Here is a 22963-nt window from a genome sequence, read left to right as displayed (position 1 = left end):
CCATATACCCTAAAATCATCCGAACATACAATAGATCGGGAGTTCCGCCGCTAGAAGCCTCCATAGCCACCGAAAGCCAATCTAGACCCGTTCCGGCACCCTGCCGGAGGGGGAATCCTTCTCCGGTGTCCATCTTCATCATCCCGGCGCTCTCCATGACGAGGAGGGAGTAGTTCTCCCTCGGGGCCGAGGGTATGTACTAGTAGCTATGTGTTTGATCTCTCTCTCTCTCTCGTGTTCTTGATTTGGCACGATCTTGATGTATCGCGAGCTTTGCTATTATAGTTGGATCTTATGTTTCTCCTCCCCCTCTTCTCTCTTGTAATGAATTGAGTTTCCCCTTTGAAGTAATCTTATCGTATTGAGTCTTTAAAGATTTGAGAAAACTTGATGTATGTCTTGCCGTGCGTATCTGTGGTGACAATGGGATGCCACGTGATTCACTAGATGTATGTTTTGGTGATCAACTTGCGGGTTCCGCCCATGAACCTATGCATAGGGGGCACTCTTTGAGGTCCTTTGTGTTGGTTGAATAGATGAATATGAGATTGTGTGACGCATATCATATAATCATACCCACGGATACCTTAGGTGACATTGGAGTATCTAGGTGACATTAGGGTTTTGGTTGATTTGTGTCTTAAGGTGTTATTCTAGTACGAACTCTAGGGCTGTTTGTGACACTTATAGGAATAGCCCAACGGATTGATTGGAAAGAATAACTTTGAGGTGGTTTCATACCCTACCATAATCTCTTCATTCGTTCTCCGCTATTAGTGACTTTGGAATGACTCTTTGTTGCATATTGAGGGATAGTTATATGATCCAATTATGTTATTATTGTTGAGAGGACTTGCACTAGTGAAAGTATGAACCCTAGGCCTTATATCCTATCATTGCAATACCGTTTACGCTCACTTTTATCACTTGCTACCTTGCTGTTTTTATATTTTCAGATTACAAAAACTATTATCTACTATCCATATACCACTTGTATCACAATCTCTTCGCCGAACTAGTACACCTATACAATTTACCATTGTATTGGGTGTGTTGGGGACACAAGAGACTCTTTGTTATTTGGTTGTAGTGTTGCTTGAGAGAGACCATCTTCATCCTACGCCTCCTACGGATTCATAAACCTTAGGTCATCCACTTGAGGGAAATTTGCTACTGTCCTACAAACCTCTGCACTTGGAGGCCCAACAACGTCTACAAGAAGAAGGTTGTGTAGTAGACATCATAGATGCAGGCAGGAGTCGGTCTACTTGTCTGGGACATGATGCCTATATACATGATCATACCTAGATATTCTCATAACTATGCTCAATTTTGTCAATTGCTCAACAGTAATTCGTTCACCCATCGTAAAATACTTATGTTCTTGAGAGAAGCCACTAGTGAAACCTGTGGCCCCCGGGTCTATCTTCATCATATTAATCTTCCAATACTTAGTTATTTCCTTTTCTTTTACTTTGCTTTTATTTTACTTTGCATCTTTATCATAAAAATACAAAAAATATTATCTTATCATATCTATCAGATCTCACTCTCGTAAGTGGCCGTGTAGGGATTGACAACCCCTTATTACGTTGGTTGCGAGGATTTATTTGTTTTGTGAAGGTACGAGGGACTCGCGTGTAGCCTCCTACTGGATTGATACCTTGGTTCTCAAGAACTGAGGGAAATACTTACGCTACTTTACTGCATCATCCCTTCCTCTTCGGGGAAAACCAACGCAGTGCTCAAGAGGTAGCACCAACCTACACGCTAATAGGTAAAGATAGGTCCTAATCCCACCCGAGTATGTGTAGATTGGGTTCGTTTTCCCATGCTATGCTCCGGATCCGACGCAAAATTTCGGCAGCACCTGCCCGCTGTTCTCCTGATACATGTCTCGGCAATAAGCAGAGAGGATGTGTACCCGGAGAACAACAGGGAGGCACTGATGAAATTCTGCATCAGATCCGGAGCAGAGCATATGGGAAAATGAACCCAATCTACACATACTCGGGCTGTCCATGGATAACGTTGGACAATTCGAAAGAATCACAATTATAAATATGCAAATGCATGCATATTTATAGATGTAACCCTTTTGAACAGGAGACGCATAGTGGTTACACATACTGATGATTGACACCTATAGCTAGCAAGTTTCATTGGCACGAAGACCGGAATAGAGCAAAAGAAGGGGGAGGAGGAGATGTCATTTGTGCTCACCAACGAACGCAGGGGCGGAGCTCGTCGAACGCACAGGGAGGTCATCAAACACTACACCCTCGCAGCGATGAAACAACTGCACATTTAAATACACCCGATCAACACAAATATATATCTATATATATGATGTTTTGCATAACAAAATGGAAAAATATACGACCTAACTCATAATTCACAAATATATGACCCCATCGGCCTCTGGAAGGCCAAAGAGCACCTTTTTGGGAGGTGTCGGGGGTCGGGGTGTCGTGTCGGGGTAGGGGTGCTGTGTCCGGTTGGGGTGCTGTTTTGGGGTCGGGGTGTCGGGGTGTGGTGTCGGGGGCGGGGTGTCGGGGTCAGGGGGTCGGGATGCCGTGTCGGGGTCGGGGTGCTGTTTCGGGGTCAGGGTGTCGGGGTGTCGTGTCAGGGTGTCGGGGTCAGGGGGTCGGGATGCCGTGTCGGGGTCGGGGTGCTGTTTCGGGGTCGGGGTGTCGGGGTGTCGTGTCGGGGTGTCGGGGTGTCGGGGTCAGGGGGTCGAGGTGCCGTGTCGGGGTCGGGGTGCAGTTTCGGGGTCTGGGTGTCGTGTCGGGGTGTCGGGGTCAGGGCGTCAGGGGGTCGGGGTGTTTCCTTCTCTCCTTCTACTACTTACCTTCTCTTCTTCTTCTTTCCTTTCTTCTTCTTCTTCTTCTTCTTCTTTCCTTCTCTTCTTCTTCTTCTTCTTCTTCTTCTTCTTCTTCTTCTTCTTCTTCTTCTTCTTCTTCTTTTATTTCTTCCTTATTTTCCTTTTTCCTCTTCTTCTTCTCATCTTCTCCTTTTTCTTCTTCTTCTTCTTCTTCTTCTTCTTCTTCTTCTTCTTCTTCTTCTTCTCCTCCTCCTCCTCCTCCTCTTCTTCTTCTTCTTCTTCCCCCTTCTACATATTCTTCTTTTCTTCTTCTTCTTCTTCTTCTTCTTTCATCTTTTTTCTACTTCTTTTAATTATATGACAAATTAACTAAAACACATGCACTAGTCTAATCTAATATAATCTAGCACTAAATCTAACACTAACAGATATCTAGTCTAATCTAACAATTAAATAGCAAAAAAAGAAAAAAAACAGAAAAAACAACTCATCGGAGATGGCCTTGGTCGGGGCTTCGCAGCGGCACGGTGGCGGTGGCGATGGGGGCCGCAGGGCTCCGGGGGCGACGGTAGCGCCGGGGCGCTGGGCAGGTGGTGGGGGCGGCGGGGCGCCGCTGTGGTGGGCTGTTCGGGCGGCGGGGCGGTGGTGGGTAGTCAGGGCGACGGGGCGAGGGGCGAAGGGGCAAGGGGGCAGCGGCGGGTGGTGGGGTGGTGGGGCAAAGGGGGCGGCGGGTGGTCAGGGCGACGGGGCGAGGGGCGGTGGGTGGGCGGGTGGCGGGGCAAGGGGGCGGCGGAGGGTGGCGGTGGTCGTCGAGGAGGAGAGGACAGAAACACACACACACACACACACACACACACACACACACACAGAGAGAGAGAGAGAGAGAGAGAGAGTGAGAGAAAGAGAGAGAGAGAAATAAAGAGAGAGGCGGGGCGGGGCTCGGCCGTTAGTTAGGTCAATTCTTTAGCGTCCGCCCTCCTTTGTCGTCTGCTTTTTTGCTCTTTGTTGTTTTCTAGCAGACGACAAAGAGGGGGCCGTTAGGTTTTTTCTAAGTAGCTCGTTAGTGGGGCCCACCTCTCTCTTTGGCGTCTGCCAGCTGACGGCAAAGATTCTTTGTTGTCCACTAGCAGACGGCGAAGAATTGGCTGATGGCAAAGACCTTCTTTGCCATCAGCCAGTTCTTTGTCGTCCGTTTTCTGTAAGCGGACGGCAAAGACCTGCTTTGCCGTCAGCCAGCAGATAGAAAAGAATTGGCAGATGGCAAATAAGCTAATTCCAGTAGTGTCTCTATCTTGTTGTGATGAATTGAGTTTTTCCCTTTGAGATTTCGTGGTTATCGGATCGAATACTTTTATGGATTTGAGAACAATTGATATATGTCTTGCAATTGAATACTTGATATATGTTTTGGCACTCAACTCGCGGACTCCCGCGGTGACATTGGGGTAATATATGCATAGGGGTTGATGCACGTTCATGTCCTTGTTTCTCCGGTAGAAATCTTGGGGCACTCTTGTAGTTCTTTGTGTGGATTGAGTATTATGAATATGAATATGCATTGGTGTTATTCTAGTACGAACTCTAGGATAGATCGAACGGAAAAATAGCTTTGTGTTATTTTAGTACGAACTATTGAATAGATCGAACGGAAAGAATAGCTTTGAGGTGGTTTAGTACCCTACAAACAATTCCTTTCTTTTGTTGTCTGCTAATAGGAACTCGAGAGTGATTCTTCGTTACACTTTGAGGGATAATCATATGATCCAACTATGTTAGCATTGTTGAGAGATTGCACTAGCGAAAGTACGGACCCTAGGCCTTGTCTTCAAGCATTGCAATACCGTTTTTGTGCCCATTTACTATTTGCTACCTTGCTGTTTTTATTTATTCGGATTATAAAAATATATTTCTATCATCCATATTACACTTTTATCACCATCTCTTCACCGAACTAGTGCACCTATACAATTTGCCATTGTATTGGGTGTGTTGGGGACACAAGAGATTTCTTGTATTTGGTTGCTTGGAAGTTTGAGAGAGACCATCTTCATCCTACACCTCTCACGGATTGATAAACCTTAGGTCATCCACTTGAGGGAAAGTTGCTACTGTCCTACAAAACTCTGCCTTGGAGGTCCAAAACGTGTCTACAAGAATAAAGTTGCATAGTAGACATCATGATGCTAGTACCTTTCTTGATGATAATGATGTGCCACTTGGTGATTTTCTTGATGAACAAATTGCTGGAGTAATACAACATGATGTTGTTGAATCTGATGATGAGCTTGAAACTGAATCTCCTGAAACATTTGCTAGAACTAGCCTTCCTAGATATGAATTGCCTAAGGTACCAGAAGGTTATGTTATTAATGAGGAGACAACTAGAGATATTCTTGCTTGTAAGGATAGAGATGATCTAGATAAATTATTATGCAAGTATAAAGAAAAATCTCTGAATGCTAGAATGCAATGTGATCCTAATTTTGCTACTTCACCGATCTTTATTGATGATAGGGATTATGAATTCTCTGTCGACCCAGAGTTAATTACTTTGGTTGAATCTGATCCTTTCCATGGTTATGAAACTGAAACTGTCGTGGCACATCTTACTAAGTTGAATGACATAGCCACCCTTTTTACTCATGATGAGAAAACTCGCTATTACTTTATTCTCAAATTATTTCCGTTCTCATTAAAGGGTGATGCTAAAGCTTGGTACAATATTATTGCTCTTGGTTGTGTGCGTAGTCCCCAGGATATGATTTATTACTTCTCTGAAAAAATATTTCCCTGCTCATAAGAAACAAGCCGCTTTACAGGAAATATTTAACTTTATGCAAATTAAAGAAGACAGTCTCCCACAAGCTTGGGGGAGGCTTTGCCAGTTACTTAATTCTTTGCCTGATCATCCTCTTAAGAAAAATGCAATACTTGATATCTTCTATAATGGACTAACCGATGCTTATAGGGATTTGCTAGATAGTGGTGCTGGTTGCCTTTTCAGGGACCAAACTGTTGGGAAAGCTGAAGAATTATTGAATAATATATTGAAAAATTATGATGATTGGACTCTTCCTGAACCATCGCCTAAGCCCACTCCTAAGAAGAGGGGTATATTATATCTCAGTCCTGAAGATATGCAAGAGGCAAAGAAATCTATGAAGGAAAAAGGTATTAAAGCTGAGGATGTTAAAAATTTACCTCCTATAGAAGAAATACATTGGCTTAATACACCACCACCTCCTAAGGTGGTAGAGGTAAATTCTCTAATGAAGTTCAATGATAATGACAATTCTCACAATATGCACCCTAGCCAATGCCTTTATGAGTTTGAAAACTACATTAGAAAACAAGATCACTTCAATGCAAATGTTATGAAATAGTTGAAATATAATTCTGATATGATTGCTCGCTTGAGTAACTTGTTATTTAGAATCTCAAATGATGTTGGAGGTGTTGGAAAGCATGCTTCTATGGTTCAAACTCATTTAGAACAAGTTGCTAAATCTCAAAGAGAATTGCTTGATGAAATGAATAATAATATACATGACTTTGTTGTTAGAGTTGCAACTAGAGGAGGTAAAATGACTGAGGAACCACTTTATCCCGAGGGACACCCAAAAAGAATTGAACATGATTCACAAAGGAACAACACCACTGCACCTAGTCCTTCTAAAAATAAAAGGAAAAAGAAAAATGATAGGACTTTGCATGCTTCTAGTGAACCTGAAATAGAAAAACCTCCTGATAATGATAATGAAACTTCTATCTCTGATGCTGAAACTCAGTCTGGTAATGAACATTCACCTAATGATAATGAAAAATATAATGCTGATGTTCATGAAGACTCTCAACCTAATAATAATAATAATAAAGAACCAAACAATGATGTTGAGATAGAACCACCGGTTGATCTTGATAACCCACAACCTAAGAACAAAAAGGTATGATAAAAATGACTTTGTGGCTAGAAAACATGGTAAAGAAAGAGAACTGTGGGTTTAAAAACCTATGCCTTTTCCACCTAAGTCAACAAAAAAGAATGATGATGAAGAATTTGAATGCTTTGCTGAAATGCTGAGGCCAGTCTTTTTGCGTACTCGTTTGACTGATATCTCAAAAATGCCTCCTTATGCAAAGTATATGAAACACATCATCACTAATAAAAGGAAAATACCGGAAGCTTAAATCTCCACTATGCTTGTTAATTATACTTTTAAATATGGAGTACCTAAAAAACTTGGAGATCTAGTGTCACACCCTAGCTAGTTCATGCATTAGAGTGATTGCATCATGTTTAAATTTCCCAGAAAGATGAAATGGGGATGACAGAACCCCCAGCACCCTCCCTGGAACAACTAGGGTTTACTAAAAACTTTTTCAATGAACGTGAAATGCCCTTCTAAAAAGTACACCCTTTTTGTTTTGGGTTAAAACCTTTGACAAAAATGGTGCACATTTTTCTAGGACATCATAAGGTCATTGGATTAATCCATTACTAATTGCATTTGGGCAATTTAAATCCTATAAATATTTTTAAATGCCCAAATAATCCTGAAGTATTTTAGGCTGTTGATAATATTTTCAAATGTGCCTCTGATTATTTTCAGGGTTTTTCTAAATGAAATAGTATTTTTACTATTTCAAAACAACAAACAGAATAAATAAAAAAACAAAAAAAGAGAGAGAAAGGGACTAACCTGGCTAAACCCCCAGCCGGCCCACCTGGAGGCCCAGCACTGTGCTGGCCCATGGCCAGCAGCTGCTTGCTCTTGCCAGGCAGGCATGCAGAGAGGTGAGCACCGGAGCGCCTGAGCTCGCCACGGTGCCACCTGCTTGCCGCCCGCCCCCTGGACGTCTCGACGACCTCCACGTCGTCGCGCCAACCCTGCAGACCCCTCCATTCACCCCCAACACCTCTCCCTCGTCATCTCCCACCATGGCCGACGCCCCTGCCGCCGCAACATCGCCGTAGCCGCGCCCTCCATCATCCTCACGCCGCGTCATCGTGTCCACAAGCTCCGCCGTCGTCGACTACGTCGAGCAGGTCGAGCCCCGAGCGCTCACCCGCTCTAGAATCGCCCCGACCTCATCTCCCCCAACTCCGACCACCGGAGATCCCCTTCGCCGTCCTTGCCGCATCAGCTCGCCCCCGACCACGCCGACTGCCTCGTCGTGACCCCCGTGAGCTCAGCCATCTCCCCATCCTCTCCGATTCCTCTTTTGCACTCTGTAGCGACTGCACCATGCTCACCCGCACGCGCCACCGCCCGCGCTCGTCGCCGGCGATGCTCCGGTAACCATTTGGTCCCGGGCGTGCGCCCAAAACACTCCCCACATCGTGTAGTGCCCCCGTAGCACCTCGCCGCGCTCTTTTGTGCACCACAGCCCCATCCCCACCTGCACCCGAGCTTCGGCCGCCGCCGAGCTTGTCGCCGGCGCCACTCCGGCCACTCCCCGACCGCGCCACCACCCTGGTTGGATGCGAACGAGTGTCCGCGTCCCGTAGCTATGCTCCGCGTGCCAAACGGCGCCTTGTAGGTGAATCCCGCGCTGCTCCGCTGCGTCTGGCCTCGCCGGCAGCTAAATGCCGGCGAGTTTGACCCTGTTTAACCCCGTGTGGGCCCAGGTTACCTCCCCTGAGTCACTGACGTGTGGGCCATGCCCCTGGCTAATTAGAATTAGTTTAGTTAACACTAATTATTTTAGTTAATAGGTTGACTCACTGACATGTGGGCCCAGGGCCTAACTAACCTACTTTAGTGCTAATGAAACACTAACTAACTCTGTTAGTTAGTTGTTACACTGACAGATGGAGCCCACCAGTCAGGTTTGACCTAGGCTGGTGCCTTTGACCCACTGACGTCACACTGACGCCAGGCTGACGCGGTAAATCCTTTTCTGGATTTATTCTTATATAGGAAATTCTAGAAAATAACCAAAACTTATTAAAATCATAGAAAATAATCTATAACTCAGATTGAAAAGATTTATATATGAAATTTGATCAGAAAAATTCAATCTTTCCATCTGTAGTGGTTTCATGCATGACAAAACACTTTAACCTTGATGTTTAGGTGAAACAAGGTAATACACTTATAATGCTTAAGATCGTAAGCTTCCATTTGAATCTTTGATTCAAATGGACCCAATTCAACTTGTTTCACATTGCATTAAGCAGGACACCTCATATTGCCATGTCATAGCATGCATCATATTGTTGCATATTGCCATGTGATGATTGTATTCTGTGGTGTCTTTCGTAGTAGGTTCTGCCTTCGAGGATATTTCCGAGTATCCAGCGGAAGGGCAGTACCCTACTACTACTCCATCAGGCAAGCAGCCCCATTGATCATATCGATACAATCCCATGTTCTCGCTTGTGCTCTCATTTACTGCATTAAGACAACAACGTTTCAAACTACTGTGTACTGCGGTAGTTGAACCCCTATCCTCTGCATGACCTGTCATTGCCACAGTAACTAGATGAAACCCACTAGCATGTGTAGGAGTTGATTGAGCCATGTATGTGTTTCCTACCTTGCTATGCCTGCTATGCTTAGAGTTGTGTCAGGTCTGGTTCATCTGGGTGATGGGCTAGAGTGAAATGATTATGTCGGTAATGTGAGGGATGTGTTGAACATGATTTGGTAAAGGTATCGATGAGAGGCCATGTAGGAGTACATGGTGGGTTGTTTCATTGAGGCCGTCCATAAGAACTGAGATCTGTATGCGTGATTTAAGATTCAGCTACTACCACACATTGGGCCCTGAAATATGACCCCGCTCGACTTACTGACCCCTCTCGTCCTCTGTCCAGGAGTTGCAACTAGTTTCTGGTGTTTGTAGGTTATGTGTTGGCGGCCGTGCGTAGCGCTGACCCTAGGGGTGGGCTATGATGCGGTAGATACACCGTGGCACAGTGTACTGAGTCGCCCGTTTGGTGCCTCGAGAACCCTGCACACATCGTTTGGGGCCATTGAGGATACCCCGGCCGGATTTCCTTGCGGATGGAACCCGAATAGGCAATAAACCTGGACTAGAGACTTGTGCAGTTAGTCAGGTCGTGGTCTACACCCACATCGGCTTTCGCTTGAAGTCTGCCGAGCACATGTCGTGTGCAGACGCTAAGTGGTGGAAACATGTGTGAGGAAGTACACCCCTGCAGGGTATAAAACTATTCGAATAGCCGCGTCTGTGGTAAAGGACTACTTGGTTGCCTATACAGTTCATAGACAAGTTAATGGTTACTACTAAAAGACTCAAGATAAGTGTGAGTACCGAGGATGGCCCTCTCATAGGATGACGAGGGAGGATCCCCGGTGGAGTATTATGTTGGTGATTAGTGGACTCGTGTGCGAAAACTATTTTACAGTGGTGTCTCGTAGGATAGCTTAGCCAAGAGTCAAAGCTGGCTTGCTGCAATAACTCCACCACCTTCTTGAGAATGAGCATGTATAGTAGGTTCTGTTGTAAGACTTGCTGAGTACCTTTGTACTCATATTGCTTTAATTACTGTTTTCAGACGACAACACCGCCCCCTCCAATGGGTTTTATGTAGACCTCGACGTCGATGAGTAACTTGCCACCCAGGTGGTGATTCTGGCCAGGGAGGGCCCTATGTAGATAGACAGGCTTCGACAATCCTTCTTTCTTTCTAGTGTTTGTACTCAGACTATTTGCTTCTGCATGTGCTTGTATGCTTGTATGACTTGAGTGTCGGGTCATGTGACCCCTACCTATATGAACATGTTATGTATGGCTCTCTGGAGCCTTTAAATAAAGTACTTGAGTTGTAGAGTTTTGTTGTGATGCCATGTTGTATTTACACATATCGAGCATATTGTGTGTATGATTGAAATGCTTGGTATGTGTGGGATCCGACAATCTAGTTGTTTATCCTTGGCAGCCTCTCTTATGGGGAAATGTAGTCTAGTGCTCCTTGAGCCATAGTAGTCTGCTACAGCCCGGTTCACCGGAGTCCTGCTAGCCCAGCACTACTGCTCAGGACACTTGACTGTCCGACATGTGTTTCACTTCGTTCCTATATCTGTCCCTTCGGGGAAATGTCACGCGGTGACTTCCGGAGTCCTGCCTAGCCTGCTACAGCCCGGTTCACCGGAGTCCTGTTAGCCTAGTGCTACAGCCCGAATTCACATGCTGTTGACTAACATGCTCGATGTGATTCATGTATGCCTGTCCCCATAGGTCTGTGCCGCCTTGGGTTCACGACTAGCCATGTCGGCTCGGGTTCTCCGTCATATGGATGCTAGCGACACTATCATATACGTCAGCCAAAAGGCGCAAACGGTCCCGGGCCATGGTAAGGCGACACCCGTGGGGATACCGTGCGTGAGGCCGCAAAGTGATATGAGGTGTTACCGGCTAGATCGATGTGACTTGGAATTGGGGTCCTGACATCTAGGAATACCAACTATACCTTGCTCTATCAAAAAGAATTATGTGAAAACTACTTTGTGTGATTTAGGAGCTGGTGTTAGTGTTATGCCTTTCTCTTTATAAAAGACTTGATTTGAATAAACTCACACCTACTGAAATATCTCTGCAAATGGCTGACAAATCAACTGACATACCTATCGGTATCTGTGAGGATGTGCCTGTTGTTATTGATAATGTTACTATTTTGACTGACTTTGTTATACTTGAGATGCCCGAGGACGACAACATGTCGATTATCCTTGGTAGACCCTTCTTGAATATTGCGGGGGCTGTTATTGACTGCAATAAAAGCAAGGTTACTTTTCATATCAATGGTAATGAGCATACGATGCACTTTCCGAAGAAACAATTCCAAGTGATTGGTATTAATGTTATTGAAAAATCTCTGGCAATCACTATTGGAAGTTTTCAAATACCTCTACCTACTGTCAAAAATAAATATGAAATGCTTATTATTGGGGACATTAATATCCCCATTAAGGTAACTTAGTGATTTATGAAAGTTCTTCGGTTTCATGCTAATCGAAAGTGGTTGTTAATAAGACTTGATCAACCTTATTAATGGATCATTTTTGAGCGGTATGAAGTTGATGAATTTAGTAAGCACTACCTTCTGTCCCTACCTTTTGTTTTCTGTTTTTATTAGTTAAATAAAATAAATGCCATGTTTTGTCTGTTTTCTAAATTTCCCGTGCAATAAAAAATGACCCAAAAATAGAAGTTCTTAGAATGCTCTGAAAATTTCATACAATTTTTTTGAACATTTAAGAATTTCTGGTGCAAATAATGTCAGAGGGAGGTGCACCAGGTGGGCACCACAACCCACCTGGGCACGCCAGGACCCCCAGGCGCGCCCTGGGGTGTTGTGGTCCCCACATAGGCCCCCTCACTTATCTATTTACACCACATCATCACTTACCTCTAGAAAAATATTCTCCATTGCTCTCTCTCTCTCGTGTTCTTGCTCTCAAACCCACGTATTTAAATCTCTTTGCTCGAAGCTCCGTTTCCGAAACTGTTTCGGGGGATTGTTGCTTGGTATATGACTCCATCGTTTGTCCAATTAGTTTTTTTAGTGGTTTATATTTTGAATAATTAGCTACTCTTGGTGCTGTTATAGATGAGCTTGCATGTAGAATTCTTAGAGTTCTAAGTTGTTTGAATGCTTGCTATGTCTTCTATGTATCCCTATGAGTAGTTGCTATCATTCTTGTGAAGTTTTGTTGAGAAAATTTTGTGGGCTAATAAATTTTAGAATTTTTTGTTCATAGGAAAACCATGAATATATTTAGGAAGTTTGGTTCCAAGAAGAATTCCAAGGGTGTTATTGGGGAGTCATCTGACAGTGATCTCCATCCTTGGAGGTTGGCAGAAGTACGGCCGTGCGAATGACCGCACACCCCGTTCATGGAAGAGGCTGGAATCCTTCTGGAGTTCACACAATATGCTGCTAATGCCGGCCTCAACGACTTCATCGCAGATGAATGCGAACAGTATCATCTCCTCACAAACAACTTTGTTCAAAGTTTTACTTTCCTTCCTAGAAATAATCCTCCTGAGGTGCGGTTTGATTTATATGCTGAAACCCATCAGATAGCACTTACTGAATTTTGTAACATATGCATGATCCCTTCTGATGGGAGCTTAGCTGAGCCTAGGCCGACAGGAGTTTGATGCTTTTTATCATACCTTGACTGTGGGAGATGAGAGAGGGGTGTCGGTCGTCACTTCCACTAGCATACACTTTCCTGCCGTGCATTATTTTACTTTATTTATTGCTAAGTGTTTGCTTGATAGGGACAAGGTGGGTGCTCTCAGTGCACCAGACTTTGCTATTTTATGTCATGCACTAGAGGGCGATAACACTTATAGCTTGGGAGCTATTGTGGCACGTCGCCTCCACATTAATAGGTCCAAGGGTAAAATACATGGTGGGATTTTCGCTACTCGTTTGGCGGCTCACTTCGAGGTTGAGATACGCCCTCATGATTACCCTCTGACCAAGGTTTACCTAGATCGCGCGACCATGGATAACCACCATTTTACTGATATCGAATCTCCTAACATCCCTATTCCATATAACGTGGTTTTCAGCGTTAACACTCGTGATGTTATTCCATTCCCTGCTCCTGCTTTGTTTGATCCTATTGCAAGGGGCGGATATAGGATTATGCCTGTGGACATCATCGCCTACCGAAACGATCAGGCTATAGAGGAAGAGCCTCGGCAGTGGGATCAGTACCGAAACTATCGAGGCTTCTGATTGATTACCAAGTTAGGCCAAAAGCCTAAGCTTGGGGGAGTACGTGCTTCTCACCAACATTACATTCATGTCCTCTTATTCCAGTTGTCGGTGTTCACACTTTTTCATTGTATCATCCATGCTCAATTTATTTTCTTGCTTTCTTCTTGTGAGTTTGAAAAACCTTAGAAAAACAAAAAAATAGTTGTAGTTAGTTTACTTTCTATGCATGCTTAGTTGTAATACTAGAAAGAAAACCCAAAAAGATTTCCTTGTTCTTCTTTTGCTTGTTGGGAGCTTTCCCATGTAAATAGTTTTCTCGTTTTTGCTTTCCCTTTTATTTGCTTGTTCAAGAAAACCAAAAACTCCAAAAATATTTCAGTGTGTTTCTCTAAATTTATTTTCCTTTTTTTATTCGAGTTGTACCGAGGAGAAGACCATGGTGAAAATGTTGAGTGGCTCTCATATGAATAACTGTTGATCTAATAAAGAGCCCATTTTACCTTGTCTTCTCCTGTTGAATAAAATGTTTGCAGATTCCAGCTTAGTCCATGACACTCTTGCACTATTATTATTTTCATATCGTTCGGTCATGGCAGTTGTCGGTGTCAAAACCGGCGGATCTCAGGTAGGGGGTCCCGAAATGTGCATCTAGGACGGATGGTAACAGGAGGCAAGGGACACGAAGTTTTACCCAGGTTCGGGCCCTCTCAATGGAGGTAAAACCCTACGTCCTGCTCGATTAATATTGATGATATGGGTAGTACAAGAGTAGATCTACCACAAGATCGAGGAGGCTAAACCCTAGAAGCTAGCCTATGGTATGATTGTTGATGTGTATGTTGTCCTATGGACTAAAACCCTCCGGTTTATATAGAAACCGGATAGGGTTAGGGTTACATAGAGTCGGTTACAATGGTAGGAGATCTGAACATCCGTATCACCAAGCTTGCCTTCCACGCCAAGGAAAGTCCCTTCCGGACACGGGACGAAGTCTTCAATCTTGTATCTTCATAGTCCCGGAGTCCGGCTGAAGGTATAGTCCGGCCATCCGAACACCGCCTAATCCAGGACTCCCTCATTAGCCCCTGAACCAGGCTTCAATGACGACGAGTCCGGCGCGCAAATTGTCTTCGGCATTGCAAGGCGGGTTCCTCCTCCAAGTACTTCATAGAAGATTTTGAACACAAAGGTAGTGTCCGGCTCTGCAAAATAAGTTTCCACATATTGCCATAGAGAGAATAATATTTACACAAATCTAATCTGCTGACGCACTCCATAGTGTGACATCACACCACGGCCAAGCCTTTATCCGAGTCGTTTTATTATCCCACCTCAGCGCGTCATGCGAGGCAGTTTCCTTGGCATGTCTTGTTAAATCAGAGATCATGTCCCCTTATTCCGGGATTCTCATCAATACGGGCGTGGGTAACCCAACCGCGCCATTGATTACGGCGCTTGGAGATAAGCGAGTTTTACCAGGCTGGCGGGGACACGTAGTTGCGTCCGCCCATATAAGGGGATAAGGATCCACCTTTTCACCTACGCCTTCTTCCTCCCTTGCTTATCCATTCTCGCACACTCGAGCTCCAGCGCCCAAGTCCGCACTCCCCACCTCAACCTTCTCCAGCCATGTCCGGAGCGGGAGTCAAGTGGATGGTCTCCTCCGTCACGGAGGGACACATCAAAAAATTGAGGAAGGCCGGATACCTGTCTAACGACATCGTGTACCGGCTTCCCGAAAAGGGGCAGCTCATCCCCACCCCTAGGCCCCATGAGAGGGTGGTGTTCCTCCCCCATTTCCTCCGCGGACTGGGATCCCCTCTCCACCCATTTGTTCGGGGGCTCATGTTCTACTATGGCCTGGATTTCCACGATCTGGCCCCGAACTCTGTCCTCAACATCTCGGCGTTTATCGTCGTGTGCGAGGCTTTCCTCCGCATCCGTCCCCATTTCGGCCTATGGCTCAAGACTTTCAATGTCAAGCCGAAGGTGGTGCGCGGCAACCAGGCGGAGTGCGGAGGTGCCATGGTGGGCAAGATTCCCAATGTCTTATGGCTCAAGGGCTCCTTTGTGGAGACCCTGAAGGGGTGGCAATTGGGGTGGTTTTACATCACCGAGCCACGCGACCCCGAATGGGTCGCAGCCCCCAATTTTCGATCCGGACCCCCTACGCGGCTCACCTCATGGAAGGAGACGGGCCTGTCGTGGGGTAAAAAAGGAGAGCTGACCGGACTCCAAACATGCATCCAAACCTTGGTGGACAAGAAGCTCAAACTTGTCAACGTAGTCCAGGTTATGCTCATCCGCCTGATCCTCCCGTGTCAACAACGGGCTTTCAACCTGTGGGAGTTCGACCCGGCGCGGCACCGAACTTTGAGCAGGCTCTTCGACACGACATACAAAGATGCCTGGAAGGTGCTTTTCAAGGGTGCTGAGGCCCCCACATCCGCTACTGAGGATCGCGGATTCAGTACGCAGCGTCACACTCATGCGGTAAGCTGTTTTTTCCTTTTACAGGGTATCGGTTTTTCATTGTTTGACTCCATGCGGGATCTAAGCTCCCGTACCTTTGACAGGATTGGCAGGAGACGTCCGGACAGATCAACTATCCGGCTCCTTTGCCCGAAGGCCCAGCGGACGCTCGCTTGGCGAAGCTGCTGGTTCTGGCACCCTATGTGGTGCCGGAGAAGAAGGCCGCGAAAAAGGCCACGGGGACTCGAAAGAGTGCCCGGCACTAGGAGGTGTCAGATCCATCATCCGATGGTTCCGAGGCACATTCCTCCCATGAAGACGAGGAGGAAGAAGAAGAGACCTCTCCCCCTCCAGCGGGAGGAGAGAAGAAAAGGAAGGCCGCCCTCTCTGGGGAGGCCGGAGGGTCCAAGAAGGGGAAAACCCTTCCTCCGGACTACTCCACCGACGCCGACAACAGCGGAGAGGAGTGACCGCTCAGGGCCAAGCCCCTGGCAAAATCGTAAGTATCCGGATGCTAGAGTAATTCATAGTATTCCTTTATTGCACAACTTTCCCTTATGTTGAATATGTTTATGCAGCCCACCCAAAGACCGGCTCGACGCGTCGTCGAGCGGCTCACTGGACTCGCCGGATGTAAACTCGCTTCCGACGGCTTCCTCCCCCCGCCCTACGGACGACACCGAAGTGTTGTCCCAACAGGTTCCAAGCCGGGAGGAGGTGGTCCTGGAGGCGCCGCAAGGCGACCTCCCGGACTCCAGGAGTAAAGGGGATGAATCCCCCCAGGGCTCCAAGTCCAGCTCTAGGCCGGACAACGCTCCGGAACCTTCAAAGGTTCCAGAGTCCGGCGGGGGACCTCCTTCCAAGAGGAGCAAGCCCACCGTGCCGGTGACCCCCGTCCAACCGGAGGCGCTGGACAATCTGTTGGAGGCGCTCCAAGGCGCCTCCATCGACGAGGAGCACCGCACCATTATGAGTGCGGTGGTCCAGAAGGTTCAGTCCGCCAAGTGCGGACTGACTGAAGCTTATACTAGCCTTTTAACAGGCTTTGAGGTAAGTAAAGAATGTGTAAATAATATTACCGCATAGACAGTAGCCCTTGATGCTCTGTTTGGCGTTCGGGAAGAAAAGCCGAATAGAGGATCAAATAAAATTCGCAGGAGTCTAACAAAAAGGAGTCAATATGCGTATGCAGGCTTCTCTGCTTGCGTCCGCCACACTGACTGCGGAAGTGGACACGCTAAAGCAGAACCTCGAGCGGTCCGAGCAAGAGCTCGGGCGTGCCAAGAAGCAGCTCGAGGACAATGAAGGTAAGAAATACCTTGTTTAAATATATATAAAAAGGTGCAATTGCAAAAAATGACAGGATTATCGTGGCTATTGTAGGGGCCACGTCTGAGGTGGCGACCCTTAAGCAAGCGCTGGTCGAGGCCGAGAAGAGGGCAGCCACGGAGCGCACCAAGCGGGAGACGTATGAGGCCCAGGTTGGCAAGGTGCAGCAAGAGCTCCAAGTTCTCATGAAAAAACATGAGAGTTTGGAGCTTGACTCAAAGACGCTAGCGTTTGAGCTCGCGGCGGCTATTGAAAATGCCAAGTCTGCCAAGGCAGATTCCCAGAAGACCCTCCAGGAGTTGGATGAGGTGAAGAAGATAGCGGCGGGTAAGGCATTCTTTATCCAAAGCAAACACATAAACATGAGTAACTTCTTACTTACCCGAATCCGGAGCTCTACAGGAGCGCTCGCAGATCTTCCCTGGAGTGTGTCTGATGCCGCCGCATTCTATCGAGCCGAGGAGGGCAGCTCGATAGAGAAGGTGTTCTGGTCTCAGTATGCTGAGGCCGGACACCCCGTGCCCCTGAGCGACCAGCTGAAGCAACTGCTCGAGCTCCACAAGGCGGCCGAACAGGCCATGAAGGGCCTCATAGTTCGACTGTGGCCTGCAGAGGCTCTGCCTGGGAGCTATTTCGGGCTGGTGCGGCGGCTAGTGGAGGCCTGTCCAAGGCTCGAAGTCATCAAGCGCTCCGTCTGCATTGAAGGTGCCCGTAGGGCCCTTGCCCGTGCTAAGGTGCACTGGGGCAAGCTGGATGCTGAGAAGCTTGTGAAGGACGGGCCACCGCCGGGGAAAGAGCATCGCAAGCCCGAGAATTATTATAAGGATGTTCTGAAGGGTGCCTGCCTTGTGGCGGATGAATGTTCTAGGGATGTAATTTTTGAGTGAAACTTGCTCGTTTTGTCCTGTGCGCTGAAAACTTGTTCATATGCGCTAAGCAATGCTGTTGGAATTTAAAATATTACCTTCTGTGCGGCTGTTTATCAATGCTGAGAGATGGCGAGTCGTCGGCTTCTGCCCCCGTGCCGCTAGTGCTGGGGTGTTCGGGGATAAACCTGAGCGCTCTTTTTCCCATGTTTGGGTCCTTCGAGGGAGGCGCTCAGCCCAACGAACAAGGCTATCGGACTATAGTGCGTGAACACTCTCACTTAGCCATAGAATTCTATAATTTTAAATTTCGGCGAAGCCCCTGGTATTCGGAAGACCGAGTTCAGGGCGCTATCCACGCCTTGGCCGGACGGAGCCGACTCCTCGCCCTAAGCGGCATAAGTCTTTAAGGACTCGAAAAAACCTCTCGAATAGCGACCAGCTCGCGCTTCATCATGACAGTCAGTTTTAGCTTTCTCCACTGAGGTGCTCGACCCAGCTCAACTGGGGCACAATCGCAGTGGTTCTCCTAGTGCTACCTTAGCCGATATAGCGGAACGTAAGGCACCAAAACATAGGAGCCGGGCAAACCCAACTATTGACCCAAGACATGATTCGGAGCCGATGCATATAATGCTATAAGTTCGGGGTGGCGCACTTGTTAAAGTGTTCGGACTTCTCACACCATGTTGAGGGGTACTGAAGCCCCTAGCGTATTTTGGTCGTACCAAAGTGTACGGGTGCAACATGTCGTTAAGGAACATATAAAAAAAGAGTAATGCAAAAATAGACACAAGCTGTGCATTGTTTATTAAAGAGGGCTGCAATCAAAGCAGAAAGATACAAATAATGCGATAAGCAAAAGGTTGGACTATTTAACATGTCTGTTCCAGGGGCAAGCTGCGGAATAGTATGCGAAACAGGTATACTACTCGTGATAGAGACCACCTGGGAGTTCCGTAATGCAGCATGGCTTGTCTGCTTCCCTGGTTCTTGCATCGTTTGTGCGGCAATTAAACTGCCGAACAGGCCTTCCGAAGAATGGAGTCCTGAAAGTAAGAGAAAATTAAAAAATTGGGAGCCCCTGGTGCGGTTTAAGCCGTGCTTCGGGCATGCCGTGATGGTGCCCCTCCCCCTGTACCCATGGTATTTCTAGAGCGTAGTTATGTATGCGAAGCACTGGCGTCGCCTTTTTGCTAGGGCTGGGGTTGGGGCCGCATTGCTACGCCTACTCAGATCGTGCCAGGCGGTCTTGTTGTAGGTTACTCCGGGCGCGCTTGACGGTGTCCGGTCGTTTAGTGGCCGGACTGGAGAGCTGCCTGGAGAGGCTACTTTGTACTTCCGCTGCAAGGGCCGCCGTGTGCTCCTCCGTTTGGAGGCAGCGTTCGGTGTTTCCATTGACCGTAATTACTCCTCGAGGGCCTGACATCTTGAGCTTGAGGTATGCATAGTGCGGTACCGCATTGAACTTGGCGAATGCGGTTCGCCGAAGCAGTGCGTGATAGCCACTACGGAATGGGACTATGTCGAAGATTAACTCCTCGCTTCGGAAATTATCCGAAGATCCGAAGACCACTTCAAGTGTGACTGAGCCTATACAGTTGGCCTCTACACCTGGTATTACGCCTTTAAAGGTCATTTTGGTGGGCTTAATCCTCGAGGGATCTATGCCCATATTCCGCACTGTATCCTGGTAAAGCAGGTTCAGGCTGCTGCCGCTGTCCATAAGGACTCTAGTGAGATGAAATCCGTCAATAATTGGGTCTAGAACCAATGCGGAGAATCCGCCATGATGGATGCTAGTGGGGTGGTCCCTTCGATCAAAGGTGATCGGGCAGGAGGACCATGGGTTGAACTTTGGGGCGACTGGCTCTACCGCGTATACGTCCCTTAACGCACGCTTCCGCTCCCTCTTGGGGACGTGGGTTGCGTATATCATGTTCACCGTTCGCACTTGTGGGGGAAAACCCTTCTGTCCACTATTGTTCGGCAGCCGGGGCTCTTCGTCGTCATCGCTATGTAGCCCCTTGTCTTCGTTTTCGGCATTTAACTTGCCTGCCTGCTTGAACACCCAACAATCCCTGTGGGTGTGACTGGCCGGTTTTTTGGGGGTGCCATGTATCTGGCACAAGCGGTCGAGTATTCGTTCCAAACTGGACGGGCCCCTAGGATTCCTTTTGAATGGCTTTTTCCGCTGACCAGATTTAGAGCCTCTGAATCCGGCATTAACTGCCATATCCTCAACATTGTCGCCGTTAATGCGGCGCTTCTGCTTGTTGCGACGCGACCTGCCACTACTGTCCCTGGTATCCGAATTACCGGGGTTCTTGGTCATATTGTTGCTACGAGCAAGCCAGTTGTCTTCTCCCGCGCAAAAGCGGGTCATGAGTGTCGTGAGTGCTGCCATAGACTTCGGCTTTTCCTGTCCAAGGTGCCGGGCAAGCCACTTGTCACGGATATTGTGCTTGAAGGCTGCTAGGGCCTCAGCGTCCGGACATTCGACTATTTGATTTTTCTTTGTTAGGAACCGTGTCCAGAATTGCCTGGCCGATTCCTCTGGCTGCTGAATTACGTGACTTAGGTCATCGGCGTCTGGGGGTCGCACATAAGTGCCCTAGAAATTATCGAGGAATGCGGCTTCTAGGTCCTCCCAACAACTGATTGATTCTATTGGCAAGCTGTTAAGCCAATGCCGAACTGGTCCTTTAAGCTTGAGTGGGAGGTATTTGATGGCGTGGAAGTCATCGCCATGGGCCATGTGGATATGAAGGAGATAATCCTCCATCCATACTGCAGGATCTGTTGTGCCATCATATGATTCGATGTTTACGGGTTTGAAACCCTCGGTGCTTTGATGATCCATTATTTCGTCTGTGAAGCATAGTGGGTGTGCGGCGCCTCTGTACTGGGCTATATCACGACGTAGCTCCAATGAGCTTTGTCTACTATGTTCGGCCCTGCCAAATTTGTGGCCGACGTGACGGTTACCGTCTCGAGTCGTGGGGCGCCCACGCGATCCGTAGATCGATCTTGTTTGCCTTGCCTTGTCCTCCAACATATCTCGCAGGTCCGGCGCATTTTCCCGTGCCTTGGTACAGGGTGCGGCTTGAGTGGAGGGCCGAGAGGCCTCTCTGTCACGGCCACGAGGTGGCCGATCGGCCGTATCGAGTGCAGGTGATGTAGGTTTAAGCACTTCCTCCTCTAATCGGGGTAGCAACCTGCGCTTTGGGTAGCTCTTGGAGGGGCGTTCGAGTTTATGCTCTTCGGCCGCAAGGACTTCAGTCCATCTATCGACTAGCAAATCTTGATCAGTTCTAAGATGTTGTTGTTTTTTCTTAAGGCTTCTTGCCGTGGCCATAAGCCTGTGTTGAAAACGCTCTTGCTCGACGGGATCCTCTGGCACGACGAATTCGTCGTCGTCGAGGCTTGCCTCGTCTTCGGAGGGAGGCATATAATTATCGTCCTCGACCTCTCTGTCTGCCGCTCTCTCATGAGGGCTGGTTTCTCCATCCTCCTGTGCTAAGTCTTGCTGGAGGGGGTTTTCTTCGGCACTTTCTGGAGTATTATTATCTCCCGTGCTGGAATCACCGTATTTGTTTTGGCGGGATTTTGAGCGCTTAGGCTGTTTCTTGGAGGGGTCATCCTCCGTTGTTCCATCGCCATCTCCTTCTTTTGGGGTGTCCACCATGTATATGTCATATGACGAGGTGGCTTTCCAGGGCCCAATAGGCGCTGGTTCTTCATCGTCTCCATCATCGGCGTCCATACCGTCGATGTCTTCGGAGTCAAAGTCGAGCATGTCGGTTAAATCGTCGACAGTGGCTACAAAGTGGGTGGTGGGTGGACTTTGAATTTCTTCATCGTCCATATCCCAACCTTGCTAACCGTAGTCCGGCCAGGGCTCTCCTGATAAAGAGAGAGACTTCAGTGTCTTCAGAATATCGCCGAAAGGCGAGTGCTGAAAGATGTCCACGGCAGTAAACTCCATGATCGGTGCCCAATCGGATTCGATCGGCAGGGGCGCGGAGGGTTCGGAGTCCGGAGAGGAGTCCGGCTCCTTGGAGTCACGAGTCTCGCAGAGTGCGGGGCTGGTGTTCGGCTCGATCGCCGTTGGGATCGCAGCCCCCGAGGCGGCATCCAACCACCCATCCTCGATCGGCGCAGTTGGCTCCGAATTAAGGGTCGAAGCCGATGCGGGTGCGGCCTCCAGGTCACTGTTCGGCGGCAGAGCTAGATCATGCTCGTCGGGACAGTGCGGCGCGCTCGGCAGTGGCTCGAATCCGTCGAAGATCAAGTCCCCGCAGATGTCAGCCGTGTAGTTTAAACTTCCAAATCTGACCTGACGGCCAGGGCGTAGCTTTCGATCTGCTCCAGATGGCCAAGTGAATTGGCCCGCAGTGCGAAGCCGCCGCAGACGAAGATTTGTCCGGGGAGGAAGGTCTCACCTTGGACTGCATCGCTATTGATGATCGTAGGAGCCATCGAGCCTGACGACGACGACACAGAGGAACTCTCAATGAAAGCACCAATGTCGGTGTCAAAACCGGCGAATCTCGGGTAGGGGGTCCCGAACTGTGCGTCTAGGCCGGATGGTAATAGGAGGCAAGGGACACGATGTTTTACCCAGGTTCGGGCCCTCTCGATGGAGGTAAAACCCTACGTCCTGCTTGATTAATATTGATGATATGGGTAGTACAAGAGTAGATCTACCACGAGATCGGAGAGGCTAAACCCTAGAAGCTAGCCTATGGTATGATTGTTGTTATG

Source organism: Triticum aestivum, chromosome 5A (assembly GCF_018294505.1).
Source record: "Triticum aestivum cultivar Chinese Spring chromosome 5A, IWGSC CS RefSeq v2.1, whole genome shotgun sequence".
Classification (NCBI taxonomy): Eukaryota; Viridiplantae; Streptophyta; class Magnoliopsida; order Poales; family Poaceae; genus Triticum; species Triticum aestivum.
This window is presented reverse-complemented; position numbering follows the sequence as displayed.